Raw genomic sequence first — 17,663 nt, 5'->3', positions numbered from 1 at the left:
AATTGGAGAAAGACAACTATCATATGATCTCCCTGATATGAGGAAGTGGAGATGCAACATGGGGGGTTAAGGGGGTAGAAGAAGAATAAATGAAACAAAATGGGATTGGGAGGGAGACAAACCATAAGTGACTCTTAATCTCACAAAACAAACTGAGGGTTGCTGGAGGGAGGGGAGTTGGGAGAAGCGGGGTGGGGTTATGGACATTGGAGAGGGTATGTGCTATGGTGAGTGTTGTGAAGTGTGTAAACCTGGCGATTCACAGACCTGTACCGCTGGGGATAAAAATATATTATATGTTTATAAAAAAAATTTTTTTTAATTTAAAAAAAAAAAAAAAAAAAAAAGCTATCAGTGGGTAAATGCTGTCTTCTGTTGGGCTGCTTGGAAAAGAGCCTGGGCCGGGGAATCAGGTGCACAGGATAGACTGAGGGAGTAGGCTCAGGAGAGAGAGAGGAAAATAAGTTCTGTGTCTTCGTTTCCTCATTTGCATTTTGGGGATAAGTATTGGAAATTATTCATTGATTCAATAATTGTTTTTGATCACACTATACACGAGGCACAGATCTAGGAGGTGTGGATAATACAAACCAAAGAAACCAAGTCCCCCTCATGGGTGACATTCTTGTAGATTCCATTACTCCATTACTTCCTGGTTCTTTCCACACCTCCTGGGAGTATACTGATTAAAGTGCCTTGTTCCAAGGCATTTGCCCTGGAGTGAGGGAGACATAGAGCCTGGACTGGCATCTTCTTCTGAGCAACTCTGAATCCTTGTTTGATCCATGTCACCCTCATGGCTTCCCAGGGAGCCAGGAAGAGAGTAAGTATTATTTCCATTTTGCAAGAAGGGGAATGGTGGTCCCATGACCACCCCACCATCATCCCTGAGACCCAGTGGCATAAACATACTAAAAGTTATGCCTCCTGTGTTCTAGACTGCTTCCTTTAGTCTTCCTGCAACCAGCATTTGAAGTGAAGGTGTATTAGATTTAATATGAAGATGGGCTCATCAAAATCCTCCTATGACACCTCTGATTCCTGAGGATGAATTCCTGAGGACACTGCCTCCATTCTGCCTCATCACTGCCCATGGGGCCAGTCCAACTTGGGATATATAAAACCTGTGATTCTTCATGGTTCTTGACATTGAGAAAACTGTTTATCAGTATAAATCCCTGAGTTTGGGAGTGTTTTGTTACATAGCAGAATTGTGATGAGAGCTGACTAACAGAGGGGACTGTTCATTAGTATAATTGGGCAGACTTGGTCAAAGACCATGACTATTTTAAAGTTCTTGATGCATTTTGCCAGTTTGCTTTCCAGAAAGATTGTCACAATAGACGCTCCTGCCCTCACAGTGCCATTTGACTGGATTTTTCCTATAAAAACACTAAAGTCTTCTATCCTTTTCCCCCGCATGCTCCTATCAAGTATGTTTTGCCGTCTTACCATTTTGTTTTGTTTTGTTTTTCAATTGGCAATAGGACCCAGGAAACAGGGCAAATTCATTCATGAATGTGTGAAGGCAGTGGACTGTTAAGTGATCTTATGAACTGTGGGCGGCTGTGTTGCCAGGAATAACATCACAGCCATTCTCTGCAAGGCTCTGGGCGATGTCCCATTAAACCCTGCCGGCCTGCTAACACCAGCCCCAGATTTATATAATAAATTGCATCTCATTATCTCCTCTCTGGCGCCTTCCTGAGTAATCTCCAATGCAAGCTCGGTGGAAAGCACTAGAAGAAATGGCAGGCTTGCCAGAGCTCAGCCCTGAGGCCAACACTTAATAACCTACTTCAAACAGGACTGTTTTGTGACTGTGCCCCTTGTGGCGGGGAGGGAGCCTGCCGTCTCTCTCTGTGTGGGCCTTTCATTCCCAGAGGGCATGTGCTCTCTCCTCCCACACAGAGAGATTACAAGTTCAAACCTACCCCACCTCCCCAAACGAAAGGCCCCCAGAGGCTCAGCTCTTGAGGACCAGGATGAAGGCCAAGGAAACCCTTGGAAGTCAAGGGGCTTTCACACACAGATAATACCGAGGGCATGTGAACATGCCACCACATCCACAGAAACCATTCTCCCCCCCTGGTCAAAGCAGTTTGTTTGCATTAAAGGTACAGCATGGCCTTGTTGGTGGAGGGTTTAGAAAACCAAGAGCAAGGGTCAGGAAACTTCTGGACAAGGCCATATAGTAAATGTTTTAGGCTTTGTGGGCCATATTTTCTCTGCTGCAACCCCTCAACTCTGTCATTACAGATGGGAAAGGAACCATAAACAATACACAAACCAATGGGTGTCGCTGTATGCGAATAAAACTTTATTTACAAAATCTTGTGGTGCAAAGGCCTAGTTTGCCGACCTGTGACTCAGAACACAGTGGTGAAAAAAGAGGCAGAGCCCTGTCTTTAGACATATTTTCATGTTTTCATTTAACAAACATTGTAATAGCCTCGTTATGTTCCAGACATTTGGAAGAGTTTTATAAATACTGATGCACATAACGATCACCATAACCCTATAAGGCAAGTGCTATTGGTCTCCCTGGCTGGGTACAGAGAGGTTAGGTAACTGGCCAAGGTCACACAGCAGTAAGTGAATATCAGGTTTGAATGCAGGCAGCCTGTGTTCTTCCCCTTCACCACGTGCTGTGGAGAGGCAGGCTGGCCTTCATGGAAGGAACATCCACTGGGCACCTTGCTCGGCCTTAGCCTGGGGGGAAGGGAACAGGCCAGTGGTGATTAAGGCTTAGTCCTACCCTCAAGGAGCTCCAGTCCTCCAAATTTACAAGTATGAACATAAGAAAGCATGGGATTCAGGATGACTCCATTTCTATGACAGTTGGGAACCAGCAAAAATCACCAATGGGACAAAGGTGAGAAAAGAGGTGACCCTGGAGCATGCCGAGTCAGAGAGGCACAAGTGACCTTCCTACAGCGCTCTTCACCTAGGTGTCTGGTATTCCTAGGTTAAAAAACAACAACAACAACAACAACAACAAAAAACCAACGAGCTGACTCAGTAAAATACATACATTTTAAAAGTAAAATTTAAAAGAGACATGGAGGGGCCCTGGGCGGCTCAGATGGTTGAACAGCTGGCTCTTGATTATGGCATAGGTCATGAGTCGGGCTCCATGCTCGGTAGGAAGTCTGCTAGAGACTTTTTCTCTCCCTCTCTGCCCCTCCCCCTGCTCGCTCACACACTCTCTCCCTCTCTCTCAAAAATCAACCAATCAATCAACCTTAAAAAAAAAAAAAGAAGACCTGGAAAATGATCATCCCAAGCCTAAGGACTGGAAAATACCTTCAAAAATTGGCTGGGCCCTCCCTCCTCCGAAGGAAGGCAGGCTCTGCCCTCACTCTCCCCAGCTCAGAGGACCAAAGTTGCTCATGTCTCCTTGATTGCAAAGGCTGACCTCAGACCCCAGGCACTCAGACCCCAGGCACTCTGATCTCTTTATTTCCTGCCCTCAGCTTCAGTGGAACCCAAGCGGAGATGAGTTTGTGTCATCTGGAGCCCTCCACTTGCTGTACTTGCCAGTCGTCCAATTGCATATGCATTGGGTTCCCTGACCATCTACGGAGTCACCCATCCACATGTCCACTGGTACGTCACCTCCAAATTCTGTCCCTCCTGCAAGGAGCTCAGGGTCTTTGGAGATGATTTTCTTCTTGAGGATGACTGCTCTGTTGGGAGTTTTTGGAGAGAATGACATCCTTGAGGGCTGTCTTCACAGTCAGGGAGCCCTCCGAGGCTTGGAGAGATGGGAAGGAGGTTGAATACATGGTCTCTGGTGTCTGACTGCCTAGGTTAACATCCCCTACTCTCTGGCTTCCCGAGCTTGGGCAATTTTAAGACACCTCTTGGTTCCTCACTCCTCTGACCTGCAAAAGCCAGTGAGATAAATTGCCAAAATTCCCATGAACCTCCACACCCCCTGTATCCACACCCTTCTCAGTGCGACTTCACAGCTCTTCCCTCCCGGAGGTGGAGCCTGTTTTCCCACCCCTCAAATCTGTGACTTGCTTCAGACAACAGAATGTGGCAGATCGATGTTGTGCCCATTCTGAGCTAGACCTAACAAGACTTGGCACCCCCCTTATTTCTCCCCCTCTACCTCCCCACCTGTCTTCCCCCTCAGTCCTACCCCCATCATGTAAACAAGCCCAGGCTAGCCTGTTGGAGGATGGGGTGCCCCTCCCCCACATCAAAACCCCTTATCGCTGCAGCCACCCACTGCCCCCCAACTCCTGGAAGCAGAGCCTCCTAGCTGACCTGTGGCTGATGCATGATGGAGCCCAGGCAAAACCAGGAAGACTGCCCAACCGAAAGGGTTTCACTCACACCATCACAAGCCAATGATCAGTGGTTGTTTCAAACAGCTATGTTTTGGGGTGTTTTTATGCAGAACTATTGCAGCAGTAGGAAAGCAATGTAACAGGATTCTACACTCTCAGACCTCACAGAGTTGTGGAGGGAATGAAACGATGTGGTTTGAGTTCAGTGGCTGGCCCAAGGCCACAGTTCGTGAATGTCAACTGTTAGTGTCACGGTGGGGCATTGTGTCCCACGTGGAGAGCAAACCGACAATCTCTGCCAAAGTCACTGTGCTGGAAGTGGACTCCACCCGAGCATCCAACAGGCCACTTGTCACCATATGTGGCCCCACCTACAGAAGCCTGGGCTCTGCCTACAATGCCTAGGCAAGACTTTTTACAGTTATATAACCAACAGGCACCCGTGGACTAGCTGGGAAAGGATGCGTGAGGTTTGTGGGACTCCCTGCCAGGCAGATACGGGGCACCTGCCAAGAGCCAGCAGACAGGTTGCGACAGTCTCTTCGTGCCCCGCTTCCTCGAGGACATTCTGGCCCTCCTCTGGAAAAGGCTGGGATTGCATGCAGCGGGACCAAACCAGATGGCCCCTGGAGACCGGCCTTCCTCCCACTGCTGAACAGCTTTGAGCCTTAGTGCATCACAAAGAACTTGTGGTGCTGACTCTAATTCCAGTTTCAGAAGTGAGTCACAGCCTCGGCACCCATGCGGTGCGTTATATGCACAAAGCTGCTTTTTGCTTCCTTGTGTGTAGTGGCAAAAAACTGGAAACTGTTGGAGTAGCCATCGTTAGGGAGGTGGGCGAAGAAACTGTGATAGTCGTACACCTGCAGAATATTATGCAGCTGTGTTTAAACCTGGGTCTTTTGACCTGGAGGGAATCTCTATGATGTATTGTTAGGCGAGAAAATCCAGCTGCATGATAATTAATGCACAGAGAATGATCCCATTTGTATAAAACAACAAAATCCCATGTATGAATACATATATTAGTATAAGTTTGTGTGTGGTATGGAGAAGATATGGAAGGATACTCACCTTGAGGAGTGGGGGTGGGAGAAGCTTATTAGCTTATCCTTTCTTCTCATTTTATTTTTATTTGCTAAATGATTCATATGTGTTCCCACCTCCATCTCTCACTTTCTCCCTCTCTTTCTCTCTCTTACTTGGGATCTCTACACACACACACAGACATACGCATAAACACACACACACACACACACACACACACACACACACACACACACACACAGTTTCTTCCTGAACCATTAGAGAGTAAGTTACATATGTCATGGAAATTTACCCCTAAATAAGTAGTGCAATGTGTATTTGTGCTCCTAAGAATAGGACAACAGTGCAGTCATCAGCTTCAGAAATTTAACATTGATACTAAAGTATGTTCTCCGATCCCAAGAGAAGTAAAGAAATCAATAACAGAAAGATATATGGAAATTTTCCACAAGATATGGAAATTAAATGACTCACTTCTAAATAACCCATGGTCAAAGAGGAAGTTGTGGAGAAATGAGAATATATTCTGAATATAACAACATTAAAGAATAATACTTCCAAGGGCGCCTGGGTGGCTCAGTGGGTTGGGCCTCTGCCTTCGGCTCAGGTCGTGATCCCAGGATCCTGGGATTGAGCCCCGAGTTGGGTTCTCTGCTCAGCGGGGAGCCTACTTCCCCACCTCTCTGTCTGCCTCTCTGCCTACTTGTGATCTCTCTCTCTGTCAAATAAATAAATAAAATCTTAAAAAAAAAAAAAAAGAAGAAGAAGAAGAATACTTCCAGGGGCACCTGGGTGGCTCAGTGGGTTAAGCCTCTGCCTTCGGCTCAGGTCATGATCCCAGGGTCCTGGAATCGAGCACCGCATCGGGCTCTCTGCTCAGCAGGGATCCTGCTTCCCTTCCTCTCTCTCTGCCTGCCTCTCTGTCTACTTGTGATCTCCGTCTGTCAAATAAATACATAAAATCTTAAAAAAAAAATAATACTTCCATCTAATCCACAGATTCACATTTCTTTTATAGACTGTTTATAATTCACGTTCTTTACCATGTGAATTTCTTTCTTTCTTTTTTTTTTTTTTTTCGAGAGAAAGATTGCGTGTGTGTGAAGAAGGGGAGGGACAAAGGGAGGGGGAGAGAGAGGATATTAAGCAGGTTCCATGCCCAGTGCAGAGCCCAACATGGGGTTCCATCTCATGACCCTGAGATCGTGACCTGAGCCGAAACCAAGAATTGGATGCTTTAACTCAATGAGCCACCCAGGTGCCCCTGTCGTGTGGCTTTATATACCCACCCACTGGAATGGGTAGAGGTTACTTCCCTTCCCTGCCAATACTGGGCTGGGACATCTAACCTGTATCAGCCAAAGGAAAAGGGCCAGAGTGAGAATGCACTGGTTCTTGACCAAGGCGTTATGTTTCTCCAGTGCCTTCTGCATCTTCCATTACCATGAGAAGAGCTTGCCCCTGGCACCTGATGCAGTGTTGCCTTGGGAACCAGAAGGAACACAGGTGGGGCAAACCCAAGCCTAACCCAGCTGCACACACAGATCTGGAGTGGCCCAGCAAACCCCTAGCAACCCCTAGCAACAGATACATAAGAAATAAACACTTACAGGGACACCTGGCTGGCTAAGTCCATTAAGCATCTGCCTTCAATTCAGGTCATGATCCCAGAGTCCTGGGGTTGAGACCTGCATTCGGCTCTCTACTCATCAAGGAGTCTGTTTATCCCTCCCCCTCCGCTGCTCCCCGCTGTTTGTGCTGTGTTTCTCTGTCAAATAAATAAATAAAATATTTAGAACGAAAGAAAGAAAGACTTACTGCTGTATACCACTGAGGTTTTGCATTTGTTTGTTATATAGCAATGACTGATGGATACAGTAGCTAGTGGTTATAAAACAATTTAGGGATTGTTATGAGACCTTTATTTATATTAAGTCATTGTACATGCAACAGTCCTTTTTCACAGATGAGGAAACTGAGCTTAAGTTACTTGCATAATGTCACCTAGGTAATAAGCTAATAAATTGTGTGACCATGGGACATATTGCCTCTAGACTTCCGCTAGAATGATAATTGGTGGTGGTGGTTGTTTGAGCCACCTTGAGTTGGGGTTCTCTTCCTTGCAGTCCAAAGCATCCTGCCTGATTCACCTCTAGAGTCTTCCCCCACCCTGCCCCCCCCCCCCCCCGCCTCCTGACATTATCTTCAACCGCCCCAGGGAATCCCTGACGACCTTGGGGGAAAGCTCTTTGCTTTCCCCAAACATTAGTTTACACCTTCCCACGTGCAGACTTTTGAAGCCTAAAAGCGAATGAATCTGGTTTCCAGTCTATAGATGGGCAGAGAAGGTGAAGAGCAGGGGTGTTGTATCGGGGGGTGCAGAGGATGTGAGAGGAGGCACACAGATTTCCATCCTTGGCTAGATCCTCTAGCCTGGGGTTCTCCACCTTGGCCATCCATTAGAATTTACCAGACCTGGGGAGCTTTTACCAATCCCTATGCCCTGGCCATGTCCCAGACATGCTACATCAAGGGCTCCATGAATGGGATCCAGGCCCTGGGGTTTGTGGGGCAAGGCTGGGGTACATGTAGTACCAGCCCCACTTTAACTGGGGATTCCTCCGCTCCCCTGAGGGCAACCAGCATTACTGGGTGCCCACCAGCTACCAGGCGGCATGCCAGATACTCCACATGGTATCACAGGTGTTCGCCACAACTAATGACATGTTGAAATAGAGATACTGATAACAAATAGAGAAACAGATAGAGAAACTGAGGCACAGTGGGCAAGTGGCAGGTGCAGGAGTCAACCCCAAACAATCTGGAGGCCATACTCTTTTTTTAAAAAATGTGCTTATTGTTCATTTTTTTAGAAAGTAAGTTCCCCACCCAATGTGAAGCTTGAACTCAGGACCCTGAGATCAAGAGTCTCATGCAACACCGACTGAGCCCACCAGGTGCCCCGGAGGCCAAACTTTTTACAGCCACACCACGTACCTCTGTGATTCAGAGGACCTGAGAATTAGGACAGAAGACAGAAATTTCCACAAGGTTCAAAATAGGGCCCGGCCTGGGTGGGCAAAAAGAGCAGTCCACTGTAGCTGACCAGGAGGAGCCCAGAGAAGGAAGCCGGGGTCCAGGGATGGCCAGGATTTCAAAGCCTAATGGGAGCAGAGGGACAGGAGAATTCGGCTAAGCAGACCAGTTTTTCCTGATAGTCTTTGCTCCCTGGACTCAGAACTAAGTAGTGCAGTTGGATGAGGACCAGCTGAGGGTCTGGAAAAAATGTCCCAAGGCCTGCCTATGCGTTGTTTTGGTCCCTCCCTGCTCCTGCCCTCCCTCCTATCAGTACCTCCCTCTTTAATATGAAAGAAATTTTCAAGGGACCCTCCCCAGAAATTCCTCAGATGGGACCAGTCCAGTTAGACTCAGAAAAATCACTACTTTAACTGCAGAAAGAACGGACATAAATAAATAAGGAGAAGCACCAAGATTCCTCTATTGCCTCAAAATTGACAGAGGCCACCAAGAGTTTATAAAAGAAGTGCTACTAGGAAACAAACAATGGAAAATGTTCAAGCACACTAATAATTTAAGTGATAAATTATTGCCTATTTGAAATTAGCCAAAAATGTTTTGAGTGATAATACCCAAACCTGGTATTTTGGGGGCGAGAGTGACACCTTAGTACGTTAAGAACTGTATTGATGAGGAGAAAGTGGCAATAAAATGTTCACATCCTTTGACCTAAGAATTCCACTTCTGCAAATCTATATGGAAGTTAAACAAATACAATCCATGGCAAAAATCCTTAAGCACAGATATGTCCCTGCAGTGTTATTGGCAAAAGCAGACATCTTAATGATCATCAACAGTATACCTAGGAAAATAGAGCCACTGAAAATTGGTCATGAAAAGCATTTAGCAATTGGAAAAAATGATGAGGATATAAACATTAAGTGACACTCTCAGGGCACGAAACTTCATCTGTATCATGATTACATTGTGCTCAAAAAAGAAATAGACCTCCCCAAAATGAAGGCAATTGTAGAGCGCAAAATTGTGTTTTCCTTTCTTTCTTTTTAAAAAAGCTTTATTCATTTATTTATTTGATGGAGAGATAGAGAGTTAAAGTAGGCAGAGCAGCAGGCAGAGGGAGAAGCAGGCTCTCCACTGAGCAGGGAGCCCGATGTGGGGCTCGATCCCAGGATCATGACCTGAGCTGAAAGAAGACACTTAACTGAGCCACACAGACGCCCTTGTTTTTTCCTTTCTTTAAAAAATGTTCTCTACTGTGTTTATAATAATTTACATACAAAACTATCCAGTTAAAAAAAAAAAAAGAAGACTAACCACCTGGTGGCAGTATGGAAGTGGATGGGAGTAGTGAGACATGGAGAAGGTTCACACAGCAACTTGGGCAAGAGATGCCTAGAGAAGGTGATAGAAAGTGGGGAGAGGGGAGGAGGGTCGGTCAGAGTGGAGAGACATCTAGAAAGCTGAATGGCAGAACTTTGCCCTAATGGGCCAGGAGGAAGTAGGATCGGGTAACCTGAGGCTCAAGGTTTTAGTTTGAGCACCGAGTAGCAGTCCATTTCCCTCCTTGGGGTGGGGGTCGGGGGGATACAACAAGGGTAGCAGACTTCGAGCAAAGGGACCTGGGGTTTCTTCTTACTACTGCTCCTCCCTTCTTTCTCCTCTCCTTTAAAAAAAAAAGTAACAGTTTTATTGTGCTATAATTTACATATGGTAACACTGACCCATTATAAGTGTAGGAATCAGTGATTTTGTAGCCTACTTACTAAGTTGTGTGACCACCACCGGAATCCCATTCTAGGCCATTTTCAAAAAGAAATGTTGTACTCATTTACAGCTACTTCCCATTCCTACCTCCACACTGCATAGCCCCTAACTTTTCTGTCTCTAGAGATTTGCCTTTTCTGGATATTTCGTGTAAAAGGAATCATGCAATAATTCTTTTGTGTGTGGCTTCTTTCAGCGAATGTGATGTTTTGAAATGCTTTCACGCAGGCTGTTTCATCCATGTCGGAACATTTGTCAGTGCTTTGCTCCTTTTCATTGTTGGGTATTTTCCATTGCCTGTGCATGCCATATTTGTACACCGTATTTGTTTATCCATTTCTGGACAAATGGACACTGGAGTTGTTTCCATTTGGGGGTTATTTCTGAATAATGCTGCAATTAATATTCATGTACAAGTCTCTGTGTGAGCATATGTTTTCATTTCTCCGGAGAAGATTGCTGAGTCATATGGCAATTCCACGTTTAACATTTTGAAAAACTGCCAAACTGTCTTCCAACGTGACTGCAACATTTTATATTCTCACCAGCAGTGTATGAGGGCTCTAATTTCTGCACAGCCTTGCCAACACGGATTATGTCTCTTTGATTAGAGCCACACTAGTATCATTTGAATTTCCCTAAAAAGTAATGGTGCTGAACATCTTTTCATGTGCTTATTGGCCATTTGTATATCGTCTTCAGAGAACTGCCTCTTCAAATCATTTGCCCATTTCATTTTTTTTTTTTAAAGATTTTATTTATTTATTTGGCAGACAGAGATCACAAGTAGGCAGAGAGGCAGGCAGGGTGGGGAGTGGGGGGGAAGCAGGCTCCCCACTGAGCAGAGAGACCAATGTGGGGCTCAATCTCAGGGTCCTGGGATCATGAGCTGAGCCAAAGGCAGAGGAGACTTTAACCCACTGAGCCACCCAGGCGCCCCCACATTTTAATTTTTTTTTTTTAAGAATTTGTTTATTTGCAAGAGAGAGAGAGAGCTCCAGAGGGGGGAAGGGGCAGAAGGAGTCTCCCTGCTGAGTGGGGAGCCCAACGTTAATCCCAGGACCCTGGGATCATGACCTGAATTGAAGGCAGACACTTTACCAACTGAGCCACCGAGGCGCCCCCATTTGCCCATTTTTAAATTGGATTGTCTTTTTTCAAATGGATTTGAGTTTTTTAGAGTAGTTCTAGTTTCACACTGATTTAACCAGAAAGTACAGAGATTTCCCATATAAGTCTGCCCCCATCTACGCACAGACTCCCCCCATTATCAACATCCTATATCACAGTGCTTTGTCTATTACAGGATGACGTATACTGACACATCATTTTCATCCAAAGTCTATAGTTTGCATTAGTGTTCAGTTTCCATGTTGTGCATTCCATGCGTTTGGACAAAATATATAATGAATTTTATCGTTATACTACGATTAATACTATTTTCTCTATCCTAAAAATCCTCTGTGCTCTGCTTATTAATTCCTCCTTCCCCCCACTAGCCCCCAGAAACCACTGATCCATTTACTGTCTCCACAGTTTTATCTTTTCCAGAATTTAATATAGTTGGAATCATACAGTATCTAGTCTTTTCAGATTGGCTTTTATTTAGTTCATTTATTAATATGTCTTTATGTTCCCTCCATGTCTTTTCATGCTTGATGGCTCATGTCTTTTTAGTGCTGAAAAATATTCCATTGTCTGGATGGACCACAGTATTTTCTCCATTTACCTACTGAAGGACATCATGCTTACTTCCTCGGTTTGGCAGTTATGAATAAATGTTAGTATGGATACAAATTTTCACCTCACTTGGGTAAATATGAAGGAGTATGATGCTGGATTATATGGTTAAGACTATGTCTACTTTTCGGGTGCCTAGGTGGCTCAGTTGGTTAGGCATCTGTCTTCAGCTCAGGTCATGATCTCTGGGACCCTGGGATTGAGCCTGCTTCCTGCTCAGTGGGGAGTCTGCTTCTCCCTCTCCCTCTGCCGCTCCTGCTGCTTGTGCACTCTCTGTCTCTCCGACAAATAAATACAATCTTAAAATTTAAAAAAAAATTTTATTTATTTGAGAGAGAGAGGGGATAGAGAGAGCGCACATGCACACGAGTGGGGGGGAGGGGCAGAAGGAGGGGAGAAGTAGGCTCCCGCTGAGCAGGGAGCCTGACAAGGTGGGGCTCTATCCCACGACCCTGGGATCATGACCTAAGCCAAAGGCAAACCCTTAACCAACTGAGCCACCCAGGTGCCCCACCAATTTCAAATCAGATTGTTCATTTTCTTATTGTTGAGTTTTAAGTGTTCCCTGTATATCTTGGATAACAGTCCTTTATCAGATGTGTGCTTTGCTAAGATTTCCTCTCAGTCTGTTGCTTTTCTTTCAATCTCTTGACACTGTCTTTCATAGGGTGGAAGTTTTAAATTTTAATAAAGTCCAGCTTATCAAATCTTTCTTTCATGGATAGTACCTTTGATGTTGTACCTAAAAAGTCATCACATACCCAAAGCCATCTAGGTTTTCTCCTATGTTATCTTCTAGGAGTCTTATAGTTTATATAAATGGAATATAACTGAGTGAATACATTTTGAGTGTAGGATTTATACCTAGATTCAATTTTTTTGCATGTGGATATCTAGCTGTTTCATCACCATTTGTTGAAAACACTATGTTCTCTACACTGTATTGTTTTTGCTTATCTGTCAAAGATCAGCTTGTCTGAGCTCACTATTCTGTTCCATTTATCTATGTGTCTGTTCTTTCACCACTACCACATTGCCTTGATTACTGTAGCTTTACAGTGGTCTTGAAATTGAGTAGTGTTAGTCCTCCAACTTTGCTATTATTATTATTTTTTATTTACTTGTCAGAGAGAGAGAGCATAAGCACAGGGAATGGCAGGCAGAGAAAGAAATAGGCTCCTGGCTGAGCAAGGAGCCCAATGCCGCACTCGATCCCAGGACCCTGGGATCATGACCTGAGCCAAAGGCAGATGTTCCATGGACTGAGCCACCCAGGCATCCATAACTTTGTTCTTTTCCTTCAATATTGTGTTGGCTATTCTAAGTCTTTTGACACAAACTAACCTTTTATGAAGTCTTGTTCATGTTTCCCAAGTGAAAATACAGGGTGGGGAGGCATCAGAAATGGCCTCTCCCCTAGTTCTTTACATTCACTTTATTCCCTAACACTACATTTCAATAGTTTCAAAATTCCATTTTATAATTTTGATCAAGTTGTTTCCATTTTTATTTTTTTTTTAAGATTTATTTATTTGACAGAAAGAGACAGTGATAGAGGGAACACAAGCAGGGGGAGCTGGAGAGGGAGAAAGAGGCTCCCTGCCGAGCAGGGAGCCCCACCTGGGGCTCATCCCACAACACTGCATGACTGGGTGGAAGGTAGACACCCAACGACTGAGCCACCCAGTCACCCCGAGTGGTTTCTGTTTTTAAAGAGAGACTGGTTAAAAACAAACAGCTCCTAAAGACTGTAAACCACAGGCAACACAGGCTATTCCCTCTGCGGCTGCTGCCATGCCCCCAGGACTGTCAGATGATAATGGTGCGTGGCCCACTGACACGACAGGTTCGGAGGGAGTTCTTCTGTTGTGATGGGAAGGCAGAGGTGGCCCTTCTCGGCTGCCTCCTGTCATGGAGCACGAACCAAAGGACATCTGCACGGCACACAGGGTATCGGGGAAAGATGAGGCACATCTACCTGGGGCTTGAAGAAAATGATCTTTATATGAGGAAGAGAAAGACAGTGATATGGCACTAACTATTGAATTTGTATACCATTTTCCCCAAAAAAGTCTTCAAATGTTTCCCAGAGGAAGTTGGTCTGGCTTCCATAACCATAATTTCTTTTTTTTTTTTTAAGTATCAGATACTAGGTTTAAAATTTTTATATGCAATTCTTGATCATCGGTGTTCACTAATTCTCTTCTAGTTCTTGACAGTCACCCATGAGAGAAGTAGTTGATGAACGCAGGTGATAGGGGTGCCTGGGTGGCACAGTGGGTTAAGCCTTTGCCTTCAGCTCAGGTCATGATCCCAGGGTCCTGGGATCAAGCCCACATCGGGCTCTCTGCTCAGCAGGGAACCTGCTTCCCCCTCTCTCTCTGCCTACCTCTCTGCCTACTTGTGATCTCTCTCTCTCTGTCAAATAAGTAAACAAAATCTTAAAAAAAAAAAAAAAGAAAGAAAGAAAGGAAAGCAAGTGATATTTAACCTTCTCTTTTTTTAATAAAAAAAAATTTTTAAGATTTTATTTGAAAGAAAGGGAAAGTGGGAGAGAGAGTACAGTGGGGTGAAGGGCAGAGGAAGAAGCAGGCTCCCCACTGAGCAGAGAGCCTGATGTGGGGCTTGATCCCAGGACCCAGAGATCATGACCTGAGCCCGAGGCAGACACTTAACCGACTGAGTCACTCAGGCACCCCTTAATTCAAGAATTTCTAACAATTGGGGACGCCTGGGTGGCTCAGTTGGTTAAGCAGCTGCCTTCGGCTCAGGTCATGATCCCAGCGTCCTGGGATCGAGTCCCACATCGGGCTCCTTGCTCGGCGGGGAGCCTGCTTCTCCCTCTCTGCCTCTGCCTGCCATTCTGTCTGCCTGTGCTCGCTCTTTCTCCCTCTCTCTCTCTGGCAAATAAATAAATAAAATCTTTAAAAAAAAAAAAAAAAAGAATTTCTAACAATTGAAACGATAGCCTAGCAGCCCATGATGTTTTTCCCCTGGGCACACGTAATGTTGAGAATTGTGAAAATGTGAACAGAACCTGAATCCAAAAAGAATTTTTTTCAAGCAAGTCTGTTAGTGCTGAAGCTCCAGGGAGGTCTGCCCGCACCCAGCTCAGAGGCCACGGCAGCCGTGGACGGACAGATGGATCGACACGTAAGGCTGGAACGAAGGCTCCTCGGGCCTCCAGCAGCCTCCCTGGCCTCCCTGACCTCCCTGACCTCCCCGGCCCAGCCCCACCCGCAGCTCTCTCCTCACCTGGGCTCATGTGGCCATGGGTCTGCAGCTCAGAGGACCCACAGGGGAGAGGCCAGCCCCTGCTCTCCAAGAGCCCAGGGTAAGCTGCATGAAGGAGCTGATGGTTGGGTTTCCAGGGATCTTGTGAGCCATTATTAAATGTTGAATTACATAAAATTACATGAATCACGTTCAAAATCAAGGTGATAAATTCTCAAAACTCACCACAGGCTGATTTTACTACGTGACAGTTAGCTCTGCTCTCGAGGTGGTTTCCATCCATTGTATCTATATGACGGCAACACTGTGTGACAGTGTCTCCTACGTGCAGGACTTCCCAGGTGTGGGTTCAGTGACGTCTCACTGGTAGCTTCAGATCCGCCACGGTGAGAATGTCAACACCAAGGAAATCAGCAAATGCAGGAAATCGGCCCTTGACATATGGTTCCAGTCTCCCTGACCCTCGCCCCAGCTGTGGTCAAACATTTATCAGCACATGTCTGGCTGCATGACACCAGAGACAAACACCTAGAGGCTCCAGCTGCCCCGAGGGCTGAGGGCATTCCATTGGAACCATGCTTGGACCAGTGGCCTTCATGACACTGACGCATGCTAGAACGTCACCCACAGGAAGGAACCATTTAGTGAAGCTAGCGGGGGAGACTGAGCTGCCCTCTGCATCTGTGGGCTTGCCCAAAGCTGAACGTACTATGCGTGACAACTATGGGCCCCTTCCAGCTCTTACCTGAGCAACCTTCAGTCTTCTCCTTTAGCTCATCAAACCCAAATCTGTTACAGTCTCTGGTTACTCTGGTAGGATTCCCCTAGCTAGTGGAACCTGTCCGTGTTAAGTATTGCAAGCTTTGGGGCGCCTGGCTGGCTCAGTGGGTTAAAGCCTCTGCCTTCGGCTCAGGTTATGGTCCCAGTGTCCTGGGATCGAGCCCCACATCGGGCTCTCTGCTCAGCAGGGAACCTGCCTCCTCCTCTCTCTCTCTGCCTGCCTCTCTGTCTACTTGTGATCTCTATCTGTCAAATAAATAAATAGAATCTTTAAAAAAAAAAAAAAAAGTATTGCAAGCTTCGAAGAGGTAGGAGCTGCCTTTACTCACCCAGGCAGAGAGAAGGGACCTGTGCTCATGCAGACTCCAAGAAGTGAGAAAATTTTAATTTGTGATAAATAGAAAGAGTCTGTGCATGTGCGATCTGGAAAATGGAAAAAAAGAAAGAGAGCCACTACTGCTGTCTCTCCTCTTCCCCTATCAAGCCCAGACACACACAGTAAGACACTTAATTTTCTCCTCACTCAGCCAAGCCTCAGCGGGTACCATCCCTGTGCCCGGCAGTTCTAGGACCTGGGAATAGTGGTGAGCCAAGCACATGCTGATCCCTCCCGGAACTCCCACCTAACCTCCCCATCCCAGGGCGGGGTCGGAGTGGGGAGAGCTGTGGCCTGACGCCAGGCTGCCTGGCTTGGAGTTCAGGGTCCTCCGTTAGTGATTTTCTGGGCCTTGTTGTGCCCTATTGCAGCAAACATACCATCAACCCTCTCACAAGGGAGCAAGCTGTGGCAGGGTATTGTCGGAGTGAACAGCCTGTTTCCCGGAGTGCAGTTCCTGCTGATGAATGCACAAGTATGAGGTAAGTGGGTACCAATGTAGAATCTTAAAACCATTCCACAGCCCTCCCCAGTACTGAGATACATTTTTTTATCCCAATCTTCTGCTAGTAGATACCAGAAGCATATTCTTAACCAAAAAGTGTGCCGTGCCACCCAGCCCTTGTGGAGCAGACCCGGAATGCTTCCCCCTAGGGCTTAGTGGGGACAGTGAGCCCATTCACAGGAGATGGTTTTAGAGACGGTCCCAAAGAAGTGTGGCTTTTAGGTGATGTGCATTTTGCATAAAGCACGTTAATTAAATTTTAGAAAATTCAAAATTACGATTCTGGTTCTCAAACATCCTCCTGCAAAGAGCTCAACCTCCCTAGAAGACTCTGGGTAAATAAGGACATGGTTAATTCTGGTCTCACTCCCACCTGCATGTGGGCCCTGAAAGCTGATTCAGCTACCACAGGCCACCTCCCAGGGGCAGGGAGGTCTGGCTACTGGTCAAGGACAATCCAGACTCCTCAGGAACACACGGCTGAAGATGGGGCTCCTCAGCTTTTTAAAACACACACACCGCCCTCCTCCTTCCTTGGGAATTTTGAAGTTTCAAAATAAATTATAACTTTGAGATTTGATTTGAGCAGACTCTTCCACACCTCAGCCATTGCCCTAGGCACTGGGATCACTTCCAGAGGGTGGTTGGAGGTTTCTATGGTGTCAGCCTGGGGGAAGGCCAAAGGCAGATCAAAACCAGCAGCTGCTTGCTCTACTGAGGTCACCAGGCCCATCTCTGGAGGTAGCCCAGGCCCGACGCCGAAGCAGGACTGCAGTAGGGCAGGGCACATCTACACGAACAGACTGTCACCCGTGTGACCCCCAGTTGGGACACTGACCCAAACCAACCGCTGTGAAGGCACTTTTGAGACAACCCG

The 17,663-nt window shown here is 46.1% G+C and overlaps 1 long non-coding RNA gene across 1 annotated transcript; it reads right to left on the bottom strand.

Moving 5' to 3' along the window:
* Nucleotides 1-2,307: 2,307 nt before the first annotated feature.
* On the bottom strand, nucleotides 2,308-15,986 carry LOC116868668. The gene is made up of 3 exons (XR_004382878.1): nucleotides 15,351-15,986; nucleotides 2,863-2,964; nucleotides 2,308-2,712 (listed from the first exon to the last, which is right to left on the bottom strand). It is a non-coding gene; the product is annotated as an uncharacterized LOC116868668 (long non-coding RNA).
* Nucleotides 15,987-17,663: the final 1,677 nt, after the last annotated feature.

This window comes from Lontra canadensis, unplaced genomic scaffold, assembly GCF_010015895.1.
Source record: "Lontra canadensis isolate GAN:19392208 unplaced genomic scaffold, GSC_riverotter_1.0 scaffold16, whole genome shotgun sequence".
NCBI classification, from domain to species: domain Eukaryota; kingdom Metazoa; phylum Chordata; class Mammalia; order Carnivora; family Mustelidae; genus Lontra; species Lontra canadensis.
The sequence above is the reverse complement of the archived record's forward strand: the minus strand, read 5'-3'. Positions and strand labels throughout refer to the sequence as shown.